Here is a 20,186-nt window from a genome sequence, read left to right on the forward strand (position 1 = left end):
AGATCGTGACCTGAGCCGACGTCAGACACTTAACCGGCTGAGTCACCCAGGCTCCCCAAGCAAGTTTAAAAATATAAACTCTGTGTTAAGCATCCAAATCAGGTCATGATCTTGTGGTTCATGAGTTCAAGTCCTGCATGAGGCCCTGTGCTGACAGCTCAGAGCCTGGAGCCTGGTTTGGATTCTGTATCTCCCTCTCTGTCTGGTTCTCCCCCACTCGCTCTCTTGCTCTCTCTCAAAATAAATAAACATTAAAAAAAATTTTTTTTAAATATAAACTCTGTTAATTTCTCTGTAATAAATGGCAGTGACAGGGTTGGGAAAAGGGAGAGGGAAAGATGGAAGGATTAAATTGCACACTAATGGAAACAATACAGGTGACTCTATCTTACCAAAAAAAGATAAGATGGCAAAAAAAAAAAAAAGGTAGGATGGCATTTGTGTGGCCATTTTCAGTCATTTTAATTTAGCTAAGTTTTTGGATACTGTTAAAGGCATGATCTACCTTAAATGCTGAATTTGCAGTTCTCCTAGTTGATAAGAGTCAGTCAGCTTGAACAGTAACATTTGGAGATTTTGTGGCTTCCAGATGGAATCTTGGCTAGTCATCCCTATTATTCTTGTTTGTTTTTATATTTGTGGGACCAGCTATAACTGGGGGATCTATAAATTTGAAATTGCACACAGATATTTACTTGTTTGTGTACTTTTTTCTGAGTAGATTAATACTTATCATATTCACAAAAGCTTCCATAGAAGACCCCACCCAAAAACCCATGTTAAGTACTGAAGAATTTGAGATATAGGTAGTGTTCTTAATTTGTTTCCTTAGCACTTAGGACAGTGAATAAATTTATCTCTGGGACAGAAGTCTGGTATTTTTCTGGGAAAATTTATTACTGTAGATAACCCATAATATCCTCCACTAACCCTTGCTCTTGCTTTTTTCTTTGGGCCCCAGAACAGCAGAATAAAATGCAGTTTTAAGGAGAATACTTGTCCTGGATCATTGTGAAAATTTTTATTTTTTTAAGGTTTTTTTTTTTTTTTTTTTAAATAGCAATTGATAGACACATGGTAACAGCCACTTCTTGAAGTGGAGCTTTAAGTTACGTATTAATGAGAGCTAACTATTTTGGAATAGAAAGGGAGGGGTCCAATCTGACTTAAGAACTAGAATATTAGAGTATTTTTAAGTTCATGCAGTTTAATTTTTAAGCACCATACCTATTGCAGTGGTAACTTCCAGTTAAGTGATCCATAGGAGTAAATCAAATCATACCCTGTTTTGCCCATTCTGATACACCACCTTCCACATTTTAATCTTTTGAAATAGTAACACACATTAAAATTGTTGACATCTCAGTTGGTGTTAGAAAGTGGGAGTGTAAAAATTTCCCTTTGACACCTGGTTAGATTAAGAAACATGACATTGCTTGGGTTTAGGGCTTGGAATAGATGAGTAAGAGTTTTAGTTAGGCAATGACCCTTCTATTATAAACTGGGAAAAATGATTAGGAGTCTTGGTTAGGTCGTTGGTTGTTACTGTGTGGTAAATGACACTCGGATTTTTGAGAAAATTACTAGTTATCTCTAAGCCTCTTTACTCATCTGTAAAAATAAAGGAAATTACTTACTATTATGAAAAAGTAATTAATAGGTCTTCCTTGATTTAGGATGGAGTTATGTTCCTAATGAACTCATTGTGAGTTGAAAATATAAGTCTACAGTGCATGTAATACCACTTAACCTGCAGGACATCACAGTTTGGCCTAGCCTACGTCAAACGTGCTCAGAGCATTTACGTTTAGCCTTTAGTTGGGCACAATCATCTAACACAAAGCCTATTTTAAAATAAGAGCCTATTTTGTAATACAAGGCCTTTTTTGTGGGGATGTGCATATTTTATAATAACATCTCATGTAATCTGTTGAATACTGTACTGAAAGTGAATAATGGAATAGTTGTCAGCGTATCAGTTATTGACCCTTGTGATCGCTGGGCTGGCTGGGAGCTGCACGTGCAGATGCCCAGCCTCACAGGAGAGGCTCATACCATATACCACCAGCCTGGGAAAAGATCCACACTCCAAATTTGAAGGATGGCCTCTTCTGATTGTGCATTGCTTTCACACCATCAAGTCATACCATTCTTTGAAACTAAGCACAAGAGAGGGTATTGAGCATACTCCAGCAACCTCTGTAGGTATTCTCTTACCTATTAACATTTTTGGAAGGCATTAATAATCCTGTAACTACAATAAGATTACCCTGGGAACTGTAATGTGTGAAATGTTTACACTCATTACCGTTTGGCTTCTAACTCATACTTTTATCACAGACACTTAGCCCTTTTTAGAATTAACTTTTATTACTAGAAAAAAAAGAAACGAATCACAACTTTCTTTAGGAAAACAGAATACCACCCCCACCCTGCTGTCAAAATATATATGTATATATATATGTATGTATGTATGTGTGTGTGTGTGTGTGTGTGTGTGTGTGTGTATATATATATATATATGTATGTATGTTAGTTGCTGTTTGAAGGGAACAGCTTTGATATTAACTGTAGATGTCATTCTTGTGAGATAGTACTTTCTACTTGTAGAATGAAGATGACTACTGGTTGGTTTGTTTTTTCAAGTTTTTCTTACTAGATTATAGGTTGGATGTGTGTGCATAGTGAGATAACTTGGCTGTGACTTATTACTAAGAACAGTTAAGTATAAGAGAAAGTTTTAAGTGTATTTTTTGTTTGATGGATTTAACATAGTAATAACTCGAGAACAAGTTTCGGGGCACCTGGGTGGCTCTGTCGGTTAAGCGACCGATTTCAGCTCAGGTCATGATCTCGTGGTTTGTAAGTTCGAGCCCTCGAGCTGTGCTGACACCTCAGAGCCTGGATCCTGTTTCGGATTCTGTGTCTCCCTCTCTCTCTGCCCCTCCCCTGTTCACACACTGTCTCTCTTTCCTTCAAAGATAAATACACATTAAAAAAAAAAATTTTTTTTTTAAAAAGAACAAGTTTCTTGAAAAGTTACTTGGGGAAGATGCCAGATTAGCAGTCAGAAGTTGAGAGCATTGTAATCTGCTTCTGAAAACACTGTATTCTCTCAATTCTAGCATGTTCTTTTACAAGTGCATTCTCGGCTTCCTGAGTGTGTGTGTGGATGGCTCCTTATTAACAGCGGGAACTAGACAGCTGCTGGGGTAGCAGAGATGGCACTGTCATGGACATACCGATGAAAACAGTAGCGTGGACTGTGGGGGCCTGTGGCCACCTTTCATACTTTTCCAGGGACTCTCGCTGTAATAGCTTAAAATAATCAGGGTTAAATTATTTTCCATGAAATATTTAATAATAGGAATATAGAGTATAATTTTTAAAAGCTCTTTATCTTTAACCCTGGTTGGCACTGGGCGTAGCTACCCCCAGTGGTACTCAGTAAATGTAGTGTGGCAATGAAGGCTTGTCTGTTTTTCTTGCTGGGGTATTTATGTAGCATCAGCCCTCTGAGGCATATGTTGTTATGACATATGGGGAGATATTCTTCCATTTTTACTAAAATCAAAGTTTTTAAAATTTGAACATGTGTGCAAAAGTGTATGTGAACATGAAAACCAAAATAGGTCTTCTCTACTTGTCTCCCAAGTGTTTGTTTTCCTTGTCCAACATTTTCTCCTTAACTTTATGGGAGGAACATAGGACAGGTCTTTTCTCTTTAACAACTGGGGAAACTGAGACTGAAGGCTGTGTTTCTTGGTTATTATTCTGCAAATTGATAAAGAACCAGAGCTAAAATTCCATTTTCTTAACATCTGTGACTCTTGACCAGTCGCATTCAGATTAAGAAGTACAAGAAGCAGATTATGTCCGTTAATACCGCTGTTCTGTGAAATCTTATTGTCTGATCTCAAGTCCATTATTCCAGTTTGCTGAACCTCTTCAGAATTTCATTCTGTCATCTAAAGTGGTAGCTATCCTTGCTGGTCTGGTCCCCTGTCTTCTGTGTGTCTGCGTCTAATTCACTGATTTACACAAACTTTTCTATATAGTACATAAACACTTAATCATCTGGGTCAGTTGGCTAATTTTTAGGAGTTTGTTCATAGTTTCTTGAGGCTGTTTAAGTCAGAATCAGAAATGCTTTATTTCATTACTCTGTACCAGAATCAGACAAGTAATTGTCTTCACCTCATTCTTTTCTGAGTTCTTTACCTCCGTTAAAACATTAAGACGTTCTCTGGGCATGCAACCTAGCAGGCTTCTGGTTTATTTATTCTTAATAAACATAATTTAGACACAAAAGTAGAGACCACAGTCTCTCTACCCGTCACCCAGCTTCAACAGTTACCGTATTGGAAAGCCTCTTGATCTTTACAAATACTGTAAAATCTTACTGTTTCTGGTAAGGCATCAACTGCACTTGTATAAGAGTACATCCTAGGCAACACGTTGGCTGAACATCATTATTCTTTGGGGAATTACATGTTAAAACTACATTGAGATACTACTGTACGGCCACTAGAATTACTCAAATTAAAAAGACTGATAGTACCAAGGGTTGTTGAACATGTGGAACAGTGGAATACCCATACTTTGCTGGAGGAAATGTAACACGGCACAGTCCCGTTGAAAAATAGTTGGGCGATTTCTTAAAAAGTTAAATATACACTTACCACAAAGTGAAGTATATACTTGCCATAGGAATTCTAGCCAAGAGAAATGAAAACATGTTCACACAAAGACTTGTGCATGAATGTTAATAGCAGCCTTATTCATGATAGCTAAAAATTGGCAACGGCCCAACTGTCCATCATTAGGAGACTGGGTAAGCAAAATACAGCACCGTAGGTGAATCTCAGAAATACTATGTTCAGCAAAAATAACTACATACAAACAAAGATGCTATATAATTTCATTTATGTGAAACTCAAAGATTTAAACCATAGTGACAAAAAACAAATCGGTAGCCTCATGGAGCTGGCAGTAGGGGTTGTCTGGGAAGGTGGACACAAAGGAATCTGGGTTGGGGGTGATGACTACTGCTGTATACATTTGTCAAAACTTAAACTGTAATGCTAAAACTGTGTGCATTTTATGTAAATTGTGCCTTCTTAAAATGTATCCTAGGCAAAAGTTGTTGTAGTTAGCAGGCCACAGCACCTATTACTCTTATTACCTGCCTCCCTTGGTTTTCCTTGGATGGCAGGTAAGCATGCACCTGTAAAGCAAAGGGAAGTCCTTTTGGAGGTGCCGCTAGTTATTTCTTCCAAGGCCATGGACAGAGCCGCACAAAGTGGGCAGGGGTGGCTTCTGTTTCCCCCACCAGAGGCTATTTGCTGTTTGGAGCATGCACTCAGCTTTGGCTTTTGCGCTCTTTTCTATTCCTGGTCAGAATATTTCCAGGTTCTTTCAGAGTTTGAAGTCTGTCCCCCCCCCCCCCCCCCCACAGTCCCCCTCCCTGAATGTGTTTTAGAGAACACTTTCTACCTAACTGGAATCCATCATTGTTCTTTCTGGCATTTTTACCTCTGGCCGCAAATTGTTTGGTGATCAAGGATGTCTTTTAGAACACAGCAGTTTTCTGTTAGAAGAGGCATTAAAATAGTACCTTTGGAGGAAATGTACTCATAATGATATCTAGAGCTCCCATTTGCTTAGGCATCGCCTGTTTTTGTTAATAGTTGTGCTGTCTGGAATATAATGCTGATTGGGACAGGATGTAGTGATTTATCTATCACTTTACATGACTGGTAAGTTCGGGTGTTTTATTCTTTGCTAGCTGGGCTGTAACTGGTTTTGGGTACAGTGCTTAGGAATGTGAAATAGTCCTAGGAATAGTTGATCCTAAAACTTTGTAGAGTTTTAAGGCCTCAGAAAAGGATGAGGGATTGTAGTACTGAACCTGAAGAAAGAGCTCCTGATGGCCAAAGCTGAAGTGATTGGAGACACAAAATAAATAAGGGTAATACTGAATATTAACCTGTAGGATAAAGTAAATATCCATGAATCCATACTGGGAGAGAAAAGACAGTTCTTACCTCCAGGAGAATCCCAGTTAGTAAATACAGAAAGAAAGAGGCACCCAGAAAGCCACCATTGGGCAAAACCAAAACAAAATAGTAATTTTTGCACAGTCCACATTTGGATGCTGACGTTAATAGGTGAAAGTTTGAGGAGAAACAACATATTTTTATATATAGTCTCAAGATACCTCTCAAGATGTTTATTTAAAAGACAGTAACTTTAGAGAAACCTGACAGACACCTCCTTAGCCAAGTGGTTATGGTTAACATTACAAATAAGGTGTGAAAACAGACACACAGGAGGATACACATCTTGGCTCTGGTGTTGTGAAAATGGGTGACTTCTTTTTTTCGCTAGAACTCATCAGACAAACCCCAATTGAAGTACACTGTTACATAATAATGACCAGTACTCTTCAAAGGTTTCAGGGTCATCAGAGACCTGGAGACTGAGGAGCTGATGAGAACTAACAATAGAATGCAATGCACGAACCTAGACAGGATCCTGAAAGAGAAAAAGAACATTGGTGGGACGAGTGGTGAGAATAAAAGAAAGTGTCCATTTTAGTTAACAGTATTGTACCCCAGTGTTAATTTTCAGGTTTTGATAATTATGTTTATATAAGAAGTTAACATCAGGAGAGGCCGCATGAGGGGTGTATGCTGAGTACCATTTTTGAAACTCTAAAATTGGTTAAAAACAAAACATTTGTGTTTTCAGACTTCTAAAACAAAGAATTTGAAAAATCTCTATTTTATCTTTGCCAGTTAGCAAATCCAATTTTCAGCAAACCTTCAAACAAAGTGCAGTTGTAGCACTTTGGTTTAAGAACAAAAAAAAGCCCATTTCAAACAAAGACACGTAAGAGTCATTTTTGGAACCTGTAGGATCCTTACCCTGTTGGAAACTTACTACAAGGCATGCACATTGGCTTACTTTCATGCCAAAGGCAGATACTTGATGTGGAGCGGAGTGCCAGCTTGAGAAGTTGTTCCAGAGTGGTGCGGGTACTTGCAGGTATGCACCACACCACCGTCTCTGTGTATCCGAATGTCCCTTCTTACAAGCCAGGGATTTAGATAAAGCTGTGTAATTGGAGAGCTTGCTGGTAGTATGAGGATCCCACTTGATGCCACAGTGCTTACTCTTGAAAATAGTGTGGTTCCTGTAAGGTTAAGTAAGCGGACTTACTAATTGTGCAATGCTTTGAGAAGTCATTTGTTAGTGCCCATAGATCTTTTTACTTTGCTAAAGAAATGGAAAAGATGAAGAGCATTCCTTAGACTTGACTTCCTAAGAATTTTGTACCAATTCCTGGGCTCTAGATATTTAAAAATACAGGCATCGTACAACAGAATGTCAGAGTCTGCTTTTTCCATACCTATATAGTTGTGGAGTGTAGGTTGGATATGTTGAAATAGTTGGGATATTTGAGGTCAGAGGAAAGGTGAAGGGGCACATATGTTATGTAGTGAAGAAACAGAAGAGAAACATTTCTTTTGCAAATGCACTTCGTTGATTAGCAGATTCAGAGATCTCGTTTTTTGTGTCCTCATTTGCCGCAGCTTTCAATATTGGCTGTTCTTTCTTGGAGTCGATCTCCGTCTCCCTCCCTCTCTCTCTCTGTCTCTTTGTCTCTGCCTCTGTGTCTCTTGTGGTATAGTCTTCTCTTGTGTTTTCCTCACTTTCACTGGCTTCAGTTCACTTCTTTTCTTCCTTCTCGAGGTTCACTGGGCAGGCAGTGTGGGTTAGTGGAAAGAGCATAAACTTGGATTAGACTCTACCGGCTCTAGCCTTCCGTTTACCGTTGTACCTTCAGGCTTTGGTCCCTTCAGTGACTTGGGAAAGTTGTGAGGATTGTGAGGTGATGCGTGCAGGACACGTGACACAGTGTCTCTTCAGAGGGTGCCGTGCATTCCCCATTCATTTTCTTGCTCCTTTCTTCCCCTCTTTTAAACTGGGAGCTGTTCTGCCTCTGGGGTAGGTATTGATATTCTTTGAGAACCTCCTGTGTCCTAGTGTTTTGCTGGGGAATGGCAGTGTGAAAGAGGAGTTGTACAAAGTCCCTCAGTTCTGAGTCCCAGAGAGACTGTTATGTACAGCATGATAATAATATAATCTTGTGTCACATGCTGATACAGCACTTGCTGTCTGCACCACATTGTACAGAGGACCTGGGTTCTTGCAGGCAACATTAACTGAGCTCTTGTCAGTTACTTTGAAGCAAGTTTGGGAAGTAAAACAAAATGTAAAGTGTCAGTATGGCCTCAGATGTTTATAATCTAGTAAGGAGAGACAGAGTGATTATAATACAGAGTATTAAGTGGTAGAGGTAGGTCCAGGGGTGTTAGGGAACCCTGAAAATCTGGCCACAAACCGGTATTAGCCAGTAGAATTTGGAAAAGCAGCATTTGAGCTGGGTCTTAGGTACGTATGGGTTTTGCACATCAGTTATGGGGAAGGACATTTCAGAAGCTAAGGGATCAGTATGGTGAGCAAATACAGCAAGAGATAAAAGGTATCTTCTGAAAAAGATGAGCTCAAGTCCGTGTGGCTTAAGCTAGAGCTCAGGAGCAGGCTGTGGTGGAGGCGGAGTGAGCTGGAGAGGATCATCAGAACCGAGTTGTGAGGAGCCCCTCACATCAAGTTCGGGAGTTCAGATTTACTTCTGTAAACCGTGGTCGGGGGTAGATGTTAAACAGAAATCGCCAATTACACTTTCTTTTTCAGACCCTTGGTCTCAGTAGCGTCATGTGGGATTAACTAGGGGCAAGACTGGACTTTGCAGGTAGGACATTGAGGAGGAAGGTGTTTAGGCCCTGAGCTAGAATGGAGGAAGACAGTGAAGATCCAGAAGTGGGGTTGTAGGGATGAGTAGTGGAGGTAAGCAGCCCCTGTTCTGAGGTCACAGTAGCATGTTAAGAATGAGGAAGGGGAGAGAGTATATCTTCCTGGGAAGGTGTTCTGACCATAGTAGTAACACATGATTTGACACTGAAAACATTAGGCAGCGCCCATTCAGTTCACCACACTTAATTGCTAAGAAAGTTGTTCTGAGAATTTTGCTTAAGGGAAGAAAAGTACTCAAGGGTGGATAGGGGCTGTGCACAGAATTCACTTTTTACATAGAGATGTTGGTTAATGTAGTGTCCTAAACACTTCCTTCGGTCCCTCAGAATTAAAAGTATTCATTCTAGGAGGTGTGGCTATCAACATTTTCCAACAAATGTGTTTTCCTTATCTGACATAGATTTTGATACTTGCATCACTGATTTCTTAGGCACTAAGATAAGGTGCATGCTCGGACCTGTTGGGGGTGTGATACGTGACTGCTGACAGTGTATCTCAAAATATTCTCGTCTTTATTGAAACTTCTATTCTTATTCAAATAATTCTCGTTATTTTCTGATTCTGAGAAATGTTTCATCCCTGTGTAACAAATAGGATCAATATTTAACTCAAAGATTTACCATACTGTTTAAGTTGCTCTCTGAATCCCGATCTCCAGCCTGTGCCACAGTGTCCCAGCAAAACAAAATCCTATTCATGGAGTTGAAGGAGTTCTCAAACTCCAGTGCTAGTTTCTCTTGCTGAGAGCTACTGGTGGTTTCAGAGTTCTCGCCTTCATTCGCATCAAACTTTTCAACCATTTGAAATGAGATAACCCTAAAATTTCCCTTCCCTTACTGGAAATAAAAACTGATTCACCTGAAATCCCTGAAATCTAGATGATCTTAATAGAGTTGAAATTGTGTAGAGACCGTCAAATAGTCTTTCCTCTGCCTTCTCTTTGGTGATTGGTCAGACCGGTCTCGTGGTTATTAATATACTGAAGTTGCTTTACATTTTACCTTGGGTTTTCCCCCCTTAGAATACGTGCTACACATTAAAACACTGTTACTTAGATCTCAGCGACTGGTATGTTCCCGACCAAATGTGTGATGCTTGGCTCTATATGAAATTACCAAAGACTTCTGTTTAATGTCAGTGTAAATGATATATCTTACAGGTAAATCCTTGTGTTGCTGTGAGGTATAGAACTTTATTTAGTAAAAGTATCGCAAAATGTTTGAGAAGAGTGATCATACGACTTCATTTGAAAAACCACTGTTAACATATTCAAAGTTCTTCAGATTGTTCTTCCTAAATCTCACTCTCTGGTAACCTCCAACAATTAGGATGATGACCACATTACAGATGTTTCTGGTGGATATCTTTCGATAACATTTTAACAGAAGCACTGTTGTATTCTGGGCTGCTTTCCCGTCTTTGTAGATATTTTGCTTCTCTGTATGATAATCTGGTACATAACAGTGGTTTTCACCTGGGAGTGATTTTGCCTCCTAGAGAACATTTGGCAGTGTCTAGAGAAATTTCTGCCTGTCATGACTTGGGGATTGGGGTGCCCCTGGCATCTGGTAGGTGGGGGCGGGGGGATGCTGCTAAATATTCCTCTGTGCTTAAGTACAGCCCCTATAGCAAAGAGTTAGGAGGTCCAAAAGATCAACAGTGCTGAGGCTGAAAAACCCTGCGGTGAACCTCTTTGCCAAGTGATGGCGGGCTTTAAGTTTTGATTCCCAGTGATGTAGGAAACCCATTATGACATGATAATTTGACCATGAACTAGCTCTAGCCATGTTTGTTAGAACGGTTACTGTCTAGTATGTACGTTTCGGTTTGGTTTTTTCAAGGATTAGATTTGAAGGAATCCTAAACGATGACCTTAATGAAGCCCAATGCTTTAATTTTGCGGGTGAGGAAACCCAAGACCTGAAGGAGGCAATGGACTTGTTAGACCTCAGATTCCTTTCAGTTATCTAATTGCCTTTTTTTTCCCCTTTGAAGATTTACTAATTCTTTTGTGTGCTTTGCAGGTGCCCAGTTTTGTGACATGAACTGTAATTTTGAAGTGTTTAAATGCATTTTAAATGGGATCTTTGACAACTATAAAGTAATTTGCAGAGTAGATTGGATTGCTGTTGTAAAGTGTTTCTTGGAGAGAGAAAACCTTGGTTCATCATTGGATTTATTTGCATCTGAAAATGTGGTTTGATTGGAGATTTGTAGTTTCTGTGATTCCTTCTAAATTATTGACATGATTTATAAGGTAATTTCGTATGTCTTTCGCAGCAGGAGAGAGGGGTCATATCATAGTCACTAAACCAACAGTATAGTTTGTAGAATGTACCCCATGATATTTAATCCTTTTTAAAATAAGAGGCTAAATGAGTTACTAGCAGCATAAACTGAAAACCTGCCTCTACCTTGAGAACAAATACTCTATGTAGTTGTCTTTATTAAATATTGAATACAGGTGTCTCAGCTAAAGGACCCTTAGAGATCACTTACCTCTAATCTCCTTTGCCAGTGAGGAAACTGAAGTTTAGAGAGGGTAGTACTCACAGTCACTGAGTTAGGTCCCAAAATAAGTACAGAAAGCAAGAAGGGGGAAAGCTTAGGCATCTCACCTGTTAAGTCTTATGATCCGGTTTGTGTGTCAGGGAGCACCCCATAAAACAGAGGACCCTCACCAGTGATCTCGGCCATTGGTATCTGTTATGTCATGTCTTACCATCTCCTTGGATAATGAGCATATATGCATGCACATCCCAAGTGCACAGCACCCTGCCTTGGCATATGGTAGGCACCAGGAAAAACATGTTTAGTGAATTTCAAAACAAAAGCCAGAATGCCAGACGTGAAACTGGGAAAGGAGACAGCACAAGGTATGCCATGTCTCTGCCCCTTTATTCAAATGAAGTTTGACAGGTAGAGGATGCTGGCCCAGAAATTAGGGATTAGATGCCTGTTTGGGCTTTCCTCTAAAGGGGGCTGGTGAAGAGAAGAGTGTTGCTACCACACCTGTAGTCACATGACCAATGGCTCCGGTGATAGGCTGCCTCCAGTATGAGTAGTATTCCCTAAAACACTCAGACCAAATCCTCAGCAAGCAAAAGACCTTTTCAGTCTGAACACTGAAGTCTTTTGCTGTAGAATAAAATTCATGTTGAAAATAATGAATGGAGGTATCAAAGAAAAAATCACTTAGGAACCCTTGCTGGGCTCAGTGACTTGAGCATCTGACTCTTGATTTTGGCTCAGGTCACAATCTCAGTTCTTGAGATTGAGTCCATCAGGATCTGTGCTGACAGTGCAGAGCCTGCTTGCGATTCTCTCTCTCTCTCTTTCTCTCTCTCTCTCTTTCTCTCTCTCTCTCTCTCTCTCTCTCTCTCTCTCTCTCTCTCAAAATAAACATTAAAAAAAGGAGAGATTCAGTTAGCTACCTTCAGAGAAGGTCCAGTTTAAAAACAGTTTAGGAGGGGCGCCTGGGTGGCACAGTCGGTTAAGCGTCCGACTTCAGCCAGGTCACGATCTCGCGGTCCATGAGTTCGAGCCCCGCGTCAGGCTCTGGGCTGATGGCTCGGAGCCTGGAGCCTGTTTCCAATTCTGTGTCTCCCTCTTTCTCTGCCCCTCCCCCGTTCATGCTCTGTCTCTCTCTGTCCCAAAAATAAATAAAAAACGTTGAAAAAAAAATTAAAAAAAAAAATAAAAACAGTTTAGGAAACGTTTTTCCTTATATAAAGTCAACTAGTACATTCTTTGTCAGTGGGCTTGCTTTTGGAAAGATAGCTGTGGGAGATCTAAAGGGCGTATTTATTATGGGACATTTACTTAAAATATTTGGATGACCACAATAAAATTGTTTTTTTAGGCACCACAGGGGAGAGGAAATGGAAGGAAGCCAGATTTATAGTCTATGGTTGAAATACTTTTAAGCCCACTTCTTGAAAGTTGTTCTGATGTTTAGTAAGTTTAAAATTTTTCTTTATTTTCAAACTGTTTTTTTAACCTGCAGTTGGAGGTAATGTTGCTTTTCATGTTTCTTTTTTGAAGTTTTGCTAAGGAAGATTTTAAGCTTGAGTTATTTTAGAAGTTGCCATCTAAAGAAAGTCTCTTCTTTCTTTGCCTATAATGAAGCAGACTGGCACAGAAAAAAATAATTTGGCATGGTCCTAGGATAGCAGTTCTCAAGCTTTTTGGCCAGAGAATCTCTTGCATTGTTGATAAAATTATTATGGATCCCGAGGAGCTTTCGCATCATGTTGGTTGTATCTATAGATGTTTTCCATATCAGAAATTAAAACTGAGAAATGTTTAGAACACAAAACTATACAGTTGATCCTTGAATAACACGCAGGTCAGAGGCGCCAATCCCCCCCCCCCCACCCCTGAAGTCAAATCTGCATATAACTTTTGACTCCCCCCAGAAAGCAATGACCTACTAATAGCCTGCTATTACCTTCTCTTTCTGTAACATAAACAGTTAACACATTTTATATTACATACTGTATTCCTACAGTAAAGTAAGCTAGAGAAAAAACATTATTAAAATCATAAGGAAGAGAAAATACATTTACAGTACTGTATCAGGAGATCTCTGTATAAGTGGACCCGTGTGGTTTAAACTTGTATTGTTCAAGGGTCAGTTGTACAGACATACATTTCATTAGGTGTCAGAGCAGTGATGTTACATGTCATGTAATCTTTGGAAAGTGAATAGGCAAGTGATGTCTTAGAATTATTGTGGAAGTAAAAGTTACGGGAAATTATTATGGGAATAGTTTTGGCCTTCATAGGTAGACCCTCCTTAAAAAGTTCTAGAGGACCCCCAGGAATCTCTGGACCATGCTTTGAGAACTATGGGGCTAAGATACTCATTGCTCACGGGTTTGCTTATGAAATACAGGTCTTGCTTTCAAGACTCTAAACCATTTGTTGCTCTTTTACCTACTTGAATATGTTTCTGAGTTCTAGAAAAAAAATTCTGGTGCCTGTACTTAGTGGTGGTTATTTGTAAAGTCATGTGTTTCAGGGCATAAGAGACATTTGAATTTTCAAAACGGCAATTTTTAACCTGGAATAGAACATTGTTGATTCTGCTGCTTATGAATGATGCTTGCGTTCGTTCGTTCTGTTGGAGTCAGCTGTTCCTAACCAAGTTGTGTCTGGTGAGATTTGGGTAATACTGTAGATATTGCACAGTTGAAGCCTGGTAGCTTCCCCTGAAGGCGTTCTCTTTTAAAAGGAATACCTACAGGGGCGCCTGGGTGGCTCAGTTGGTTGAGCGTCCGACTTCAGCCCAGGTCATGATCTCGCGGTTCGTGGGTTCGAGCCCCGCGTCGGGCTCTGTGCTGACAGCTCGGTGCCTGGAGCCTGTTTCTGATTCTCTGTCTCCCTCTCTCTCTGACCCTCCCCTGTTCATGCTCTGTCTCTCTCTGTCTCAAAAATAAATAAACATAAAAATTAAAAAAATAAAATAAATAAAAGGAATATCTACAGCCAAAGTGCTCTCTGAAGTATGTAGAAATATTGGTAGCCATGTTGATGAGGATGCTTAGTGCTGCTGTGTTGAAGCTAGACAGCATAATTAGCTTTGGGACACCAACTTTTGTGAAAGATATGTGTCTCTAGAATCCTTTTCCTAGGGCAGGGCTTACCAACTTGTCTCACTTGTAAACCTTTATATTTGCCTCCCAGTACCTGAGGAAGGGTGGTAGATACATCTGCAGCTGGAAAAGTAGTGTATATATATTACTTCTAAGGGGAATTATTTTGTTAAGTATTTATACATTCTGTGTACATGTCCTATGACAAGCTAAGTGAACTTCACCTCGTTTAATCTTCGCTTCGGCTCTATTAAATGAGATAGGGCCCCATTCCCTTTTGAGTTACTACTACTGCTGAGCTCTCCAGTAGCAGAGCCTATTATATAAAGTTATCCTAACTCCAGAGTCCATGCTCTCCTTCTCAGCTGTGAAGACGGCAGAAGGAAAGACAGACAAAGGGGATGGTTTGTTTTCTAAAAAAAAAAATTTGATAGTTGGAGTCGGAATTGAGAGAAAGTTTGTTTTCTGGTACAGAGTAGAGTGGTTACCCTGTTTCAAGGATGTGTACTGTTGGGAAGGAGTAACCTAAAATGGTAGTAACTGAGACCCCCTGGGTCACTTAGTGCCTCATTCTAAAGGATGAGCCAGAGGATTTGAGAGATTTCATGAAGTCAGATATTTACATGAGAGAGGAAAGAATGGTGTGGGAGAAAAAGAACAGCAAGAAGAGATACTATTTGCAAGGCAGGGAGAAGTTAATAATGCCATGCCATGTATATGATCCTAGCAAAGTAAAGTGATAGTTGACTTTTAAAAGTATCCATATTAGGGATTACCTGGGGGCTCAGTTGGATGAGCGTCTGACTTCAGCTCAGGTCATGATCACACGGTTTGTGATCTGTCACACAGAGCCTGCCTGGGATCCTCTGGCACCGCCCCCCTGCCCCTCAAAAATAAATAAACATTTTTTTAGAAAAAGATACTTTAAAATTATCCTTATTATGATGGTTGGCTTCAATGTAGGTCACAAGGTCACATAGGTTTCTTTTCACCCTGGTGCAGCATGGCTGGAGGTTGCATCAGGAGCAGCTCAGGGGACAGCTAGGGGTACTCATCTTTCAGAGGAGAGCCAGCTAGGTCTAAGGAGTGTTCACATGGGCCTGAACAAGCCAGCGGAAAGGGTACCTTGGTCATTGGGACTAACACCTGGTACAACAAAGTCTTGTATGTCCTGCATCAGAGAGGAATTAGGTTGGAGCTGGTTTCATCTTCCCATGGCTGAACATAACGAATATTTGCACAGTGGTCTGTTAAGATAACCCGTCCTTTAAAATAGTGGCAAACATTGGGGCACCTGGGTGGCTCAGTCGGTTGAGCATCCGACTTTGGCTGAGGCCATGATCTCACAGTTCGTGAGTTTGAGCCCCGTGTCGGGCTCTGTGCTGACAGCTCAGAGCCTGGAGCCTGCTTCACATTCTGTGTCCCCCCCCCCCCCCCCCCCCCCCCCGCCCCATCCCTGCCTGTGCTCTGTCTCTGTCTTTCAAAAAATGAATAAACATTAAAAAAATAAAATAAAATAAAATAACATAGTGGCAAACAAAGCACGTACCTAGGAATTCCCTGGGGTTTTACTTTTAAACCAGATTATCTGCTGTGTTTCTTCATCCGTTATTCTTCATTGGGCCAATTGATCACATTGGTGATTCTTAATAATAATACTGTCCTATAACACTTGAACAAATATGAAAAAGTACAGAGGTTTTTAAGAAATTAAAACCCTTTATTTAAAAAAAGTCTTAGCCTCACATGGTGTAGCTGAAAGATCACCACATGAATAGTCTGGAGATTCCATTTCTCTGGTCTAGTTGTTAATCCTCTCATTTTTAAAAACTGAGAATCTTAGTCTCTAAGTTACCTTTTAGAACTGTTAAAGATACAAAGTGAGGCAACAGTTGTTAAAAATATATATATAAGTACACGCAGAGGGGGAAGAGCCCTAAAGGTATCCTGTTAACTTGAAATCTGTTCTATATGTTCGGTGTAATCCGAAAAGGAATAATAAATGGAATATTAACTTTACTCACCAACACGTTATTATCTACACTACTTATACTAATTGCATTCTGCCTGCCCCAACTAAACATCTACGCAGAAAAAGCAAGCCCATATGAATGCTGATTTGACCCACACTAGGGTCTGTCTGCCCGCCTGCCCTTCCCATAAAGTTTTTCCTAGTAGCTGTTACCTTTCTACTGACCTAGAAATCGCACTCCTGCTACCCTTACCCTGAGCCTCTCAAAGAGACAACTTATCAACCATACTCACTGTGACACTACTATTAATTTCATTTCTGAGCCGCAAGTCTAGCCTATGAACGAATCCAGAAAGGGCTAGAATGAACTGAATATGATAATTAGTTTAAACTAAAACAAATGATTTCGACTCATTAGGCTTGTGATCCTTGGTGTCAAAGCTGGAATTCTAACTTGTGTTCTGTTTGCAGCATTTCTACTTTGGGTTATCTTTGGTATTAAAAAAAAAAAAAAAAAATACAATGGCTCAAGAGCCGGTAGGTAAAATGAATAGGAAACAGGTTGTTCTTGGGGCGCCTGGGTGGCTCAGTCGGTTGAGTGGCCAGCTTCGGCTCAGGTCATGATCTCACGGTCCGTGAGTTCGAGCCCCGCGTCGGGCTTAGAGCCTGGAGCCTGTTTCAGATTCTGTGTCTCCCTCTCTCTGACCCTCTCCCGTTCATGCTCTGTCTCTCTCTCTGTCTCAAAAATAAATAAACGTTAAAAAAAAATTTTTTTTTTTTTTAAAAAGAAGACAGGTTGTTCTTGTAGGGCCTCTTTTCTGTACTAGGCATCAAAGCCAGGGGCCATTAGTGTGTAGTGGCCAGTGTTGTTGACCCAACATGTATATTGCCTTTGCCATAAATACAGACTGCACTGTGTTCCCAGCTGCTGTGTGTTTTTTTTGGGGGGGGGGGGGCATCATCAATACAAAAATTCAATCACTATGGGTGGCGTAGAATCTGTCCTAGCTGGTGTAACAATATGTGTAGGATGACCTTTTGCATGTAAGGACAGGAAAATTGGTCATGTCAAGTTTCCTTTTATATTGCCATGTGGTCGGGGTGCCTGGGTGGCTCAGTTGGTTGAGTGTCTGACTTCGGCTCAGGTCATGATCTTGCGGTTTGTGAGTTCGAGCCCCGCGTCGGGCTCTGTGCTGACAGCTTGGAGCCTGGAGCCTGCTTCAGATTCTGTGTCTCCTCCTCTCTCTGCCTCTCCCCTGCTCATGCTCTCTCTCTGTCTCAATAATAAACGTTAAAAAAAAAAATTGTATTGCCATGTGGTCTCTCATGAAGAATCTTGGGTCCTGATAGAAGTGAGCTAAATGGAAAAGCATTCTCACAGCTGTTAAATCCTAGAAGTTAATAGTTCTTCACCTAGCAGATCACCAAAGCAAGGAAAAGGTTGGGGAGATGTAAATGGCCAGAGAACTCAAGGACTGTATAAGCTCAGTGAAGACGATTTGGCAAGTTTGTAAAGCACCATTTTTTTTTTTGTTTTTTGTTTTGTTTTTTTTGTTTTTTTAATGGATGAGTTGATTGTCTGATTCCAGAGCCTTTAGGGTATTTTAATTGAAAAGTGAAACACCAGATGGAATTCTCTAAGTTGGCAAAATGCACAAATGATAATTTAGGAAAAACTGAACATAATCAAGGGAAAGATACAATTTGTTAGAGATTCTTCTTGCTCTTTGTTGCCTGAACCACAAGACGGTGGTTTGTGTTGTTGCTTGTTAGGTAGCTTAGATATAGAGAAGTTTATGAGAAATGAGTGGTAAAATCTCAGGTTCCCCTGAGTATACAGGCAAACAAGGAAAAGGGTATATGGTAGAAACACCTCTTAAAAATATGGTTTGCCTTTAAAAAAAAGAAAGAAAAAAAGGTCTGTCTGTGCTTACCCCAGTGACATGAGTACACATACCAGAAACAATTCAGAAAGATTGTTTTGTGCTCTTACTGTGTTCATTTACTCATGTATGTTCAAACTCTGAAAATTTTCCTTTTCTAAAATTAAGGCTGTCCCTAGATGAAGATTTGCTTCACTTTTCATGGAATGGACTTTTCTGAAATATTAGCTGGGTTCTTGTTTTTTGTTTTTAAGAGAGTGTGAGCCCCAGAAAGAGGGAGAGAGAATCTTAAGCAGGCACCACACTCAGCCAGATAATGAAATAAAGAGTCAGATTCTTAACTCACTGAGCCACCCAGACACCCCTGAAATATTAAGCTGTTTTAAAAGCAAATAAATAGACATGTTTTCCTGATGATGTCTTTTACTGAAATTTCACAGCAGATTATCATTTGTAAATGTTACTGAGACAGCAACCATAAACCCATAGGGTAATTTTTTTTTTTGGTTATAAAAAAGTCTTGAGGAAGATACAGAAAACTTGTTCAGTGTCAGCTTTACTCTTTTTAAAGAAACTAGAACCCCTGTTTACTATATAACACTTCTCCATTGGTGTTTTTGTTTTATGTTGTTGTTAGTTTATTGGCTTTAGTTCAAGGCTTAGACATCAAAAGCTTAAGCCATATGTTTTGATCTATGTTTCCCACTGTATTTTGAAGGCTATTAATAGTTTATTTTAGGTTTGATAGTTGGAAAACAGATAATTTTGAAGAACCCAGACTCTGCAGCTGCATACTGAAGGATTGACTTTCTGCAACATGTTGAAAGTTCTGCCCACTAAATGTGCTGTCTACACTGTGCGTTGTATGACACTTAGAAGATGCAGTGAGCTATGTAAATCTGTGGGAAGTAATGATTTCTCACTGATCAGCAGTATCACATAATCATGATAGGTGTTCCCTTGTTACTGGGAATGTTCCACAGGCAGTGGAAAGCATTCTTGGTAGTTTCCACTGCCCTTTTCTCTTCCCTTAGGGACAACCAAGTAGTCCTCTTGCCACAATGAGGATGACGAGGCTAATGAGGCTCCTGGCATTGTCAGTGAGTTGTCTAGCTCAACGGATTGACCTGAGGTTTTCATCCCTAGTACCTCAGGCCCAAGTGTCTCACACACACACACACACACACACACACACACACACACACACACACACACACGTAGACAAGTCTGGGCTATTTAAGGCAGAGAGACTCTTTTGAGGTTACCTTCAAAATAGGAATCCACGAAGAGTCCAGATGGATTTGGGTTAAAAATCCCAGCTCAGCCACTTAATTGTTAGCCTTAGACAAGTTTATCTTTCTGGTCCTCAATCTTCTTAATTTGTAATTTGGAGACAGTCAGTTCTTCCTAGAGTTGTGCTAAATCTAGCTTCACGTTGTGCCTGTCTTGTGATGGCTGGGAAATGGATCTGCCTCTGCTACTCCAGGCACTTCGCCGTGTCTAGTCTAGAGAGGCTGGGGTGGCCTCACTGGAGTGAGGTGGGTGCAGCTCTCATGGAGATGGGGCGTCCCCATTGTCCCACATGCAGTCAGAGCATAAGCCTAGGAACCAGAGGGGACAGATGGCAGGAGCTGCCCGAGTAGTGCTGACGGGGTGGCACTTTTATTTGGCAGGTACACACTGGTGGGCCTTCTGGTCTTCTTAACCTTCCCCTTGCAAAAAAAGTTGGCTTTGCTTTTTGAACCAGTAAGTGTTGGTATGCACTTGATTGAGAAAAGTACTGTGCAGCTGGTAAAAATTGGATAGGTTTGGGGCACCTGGCTGTCTCAGGAGAACTTGTGACTCTTGGTC

General features: G+C 40.4%; 1 protein-coding gene and 1 long non-coding RNA gene across 2 annotated transcripts in view; one reads left to right on the forward strand and one right to left on the reverse strand.

Annotated features, from left to right (window-relative positions):
* RYBP (RING1 and YY1 binding protein) overlaps positions 1-20,186 on the forward strand; it is an 85,916-nt gene that overhangs the window by 57,278 nt on the left and 8,452 nt on the right. The gene's annotated exons all lie outside the window — the stretch shown is intronic.
* LOC147583514 (uncharacterized) lies at positions 6,218-11,516 on the reverse strand. Its single transcript, XR_015248286.1, has 3 exons — positions 11,383-11,516; positions 6,970-7,198; positions 6,218-6,537 (listed from the first exon to the last, which is right to left on the reverse strand). It is a non-coding gene; the product is annotated as an uncharacterized LOC147583514 (long non-coding RNA).

The sequence above is a fragment of the Puma concolor genome, chromosome A2 (genome assembly GCF_028749965.1).
Source record: "Puma concolor isolate L17-30 chromosome A2, mPumCon1.1.hap2, whole genome shotgun sequence".
Taxonomy (NCBI): Eukaryota; Metazoa; Chordata; class Mammalia; order Carnivora; family Felidae; genus Puma; species Puma concolor.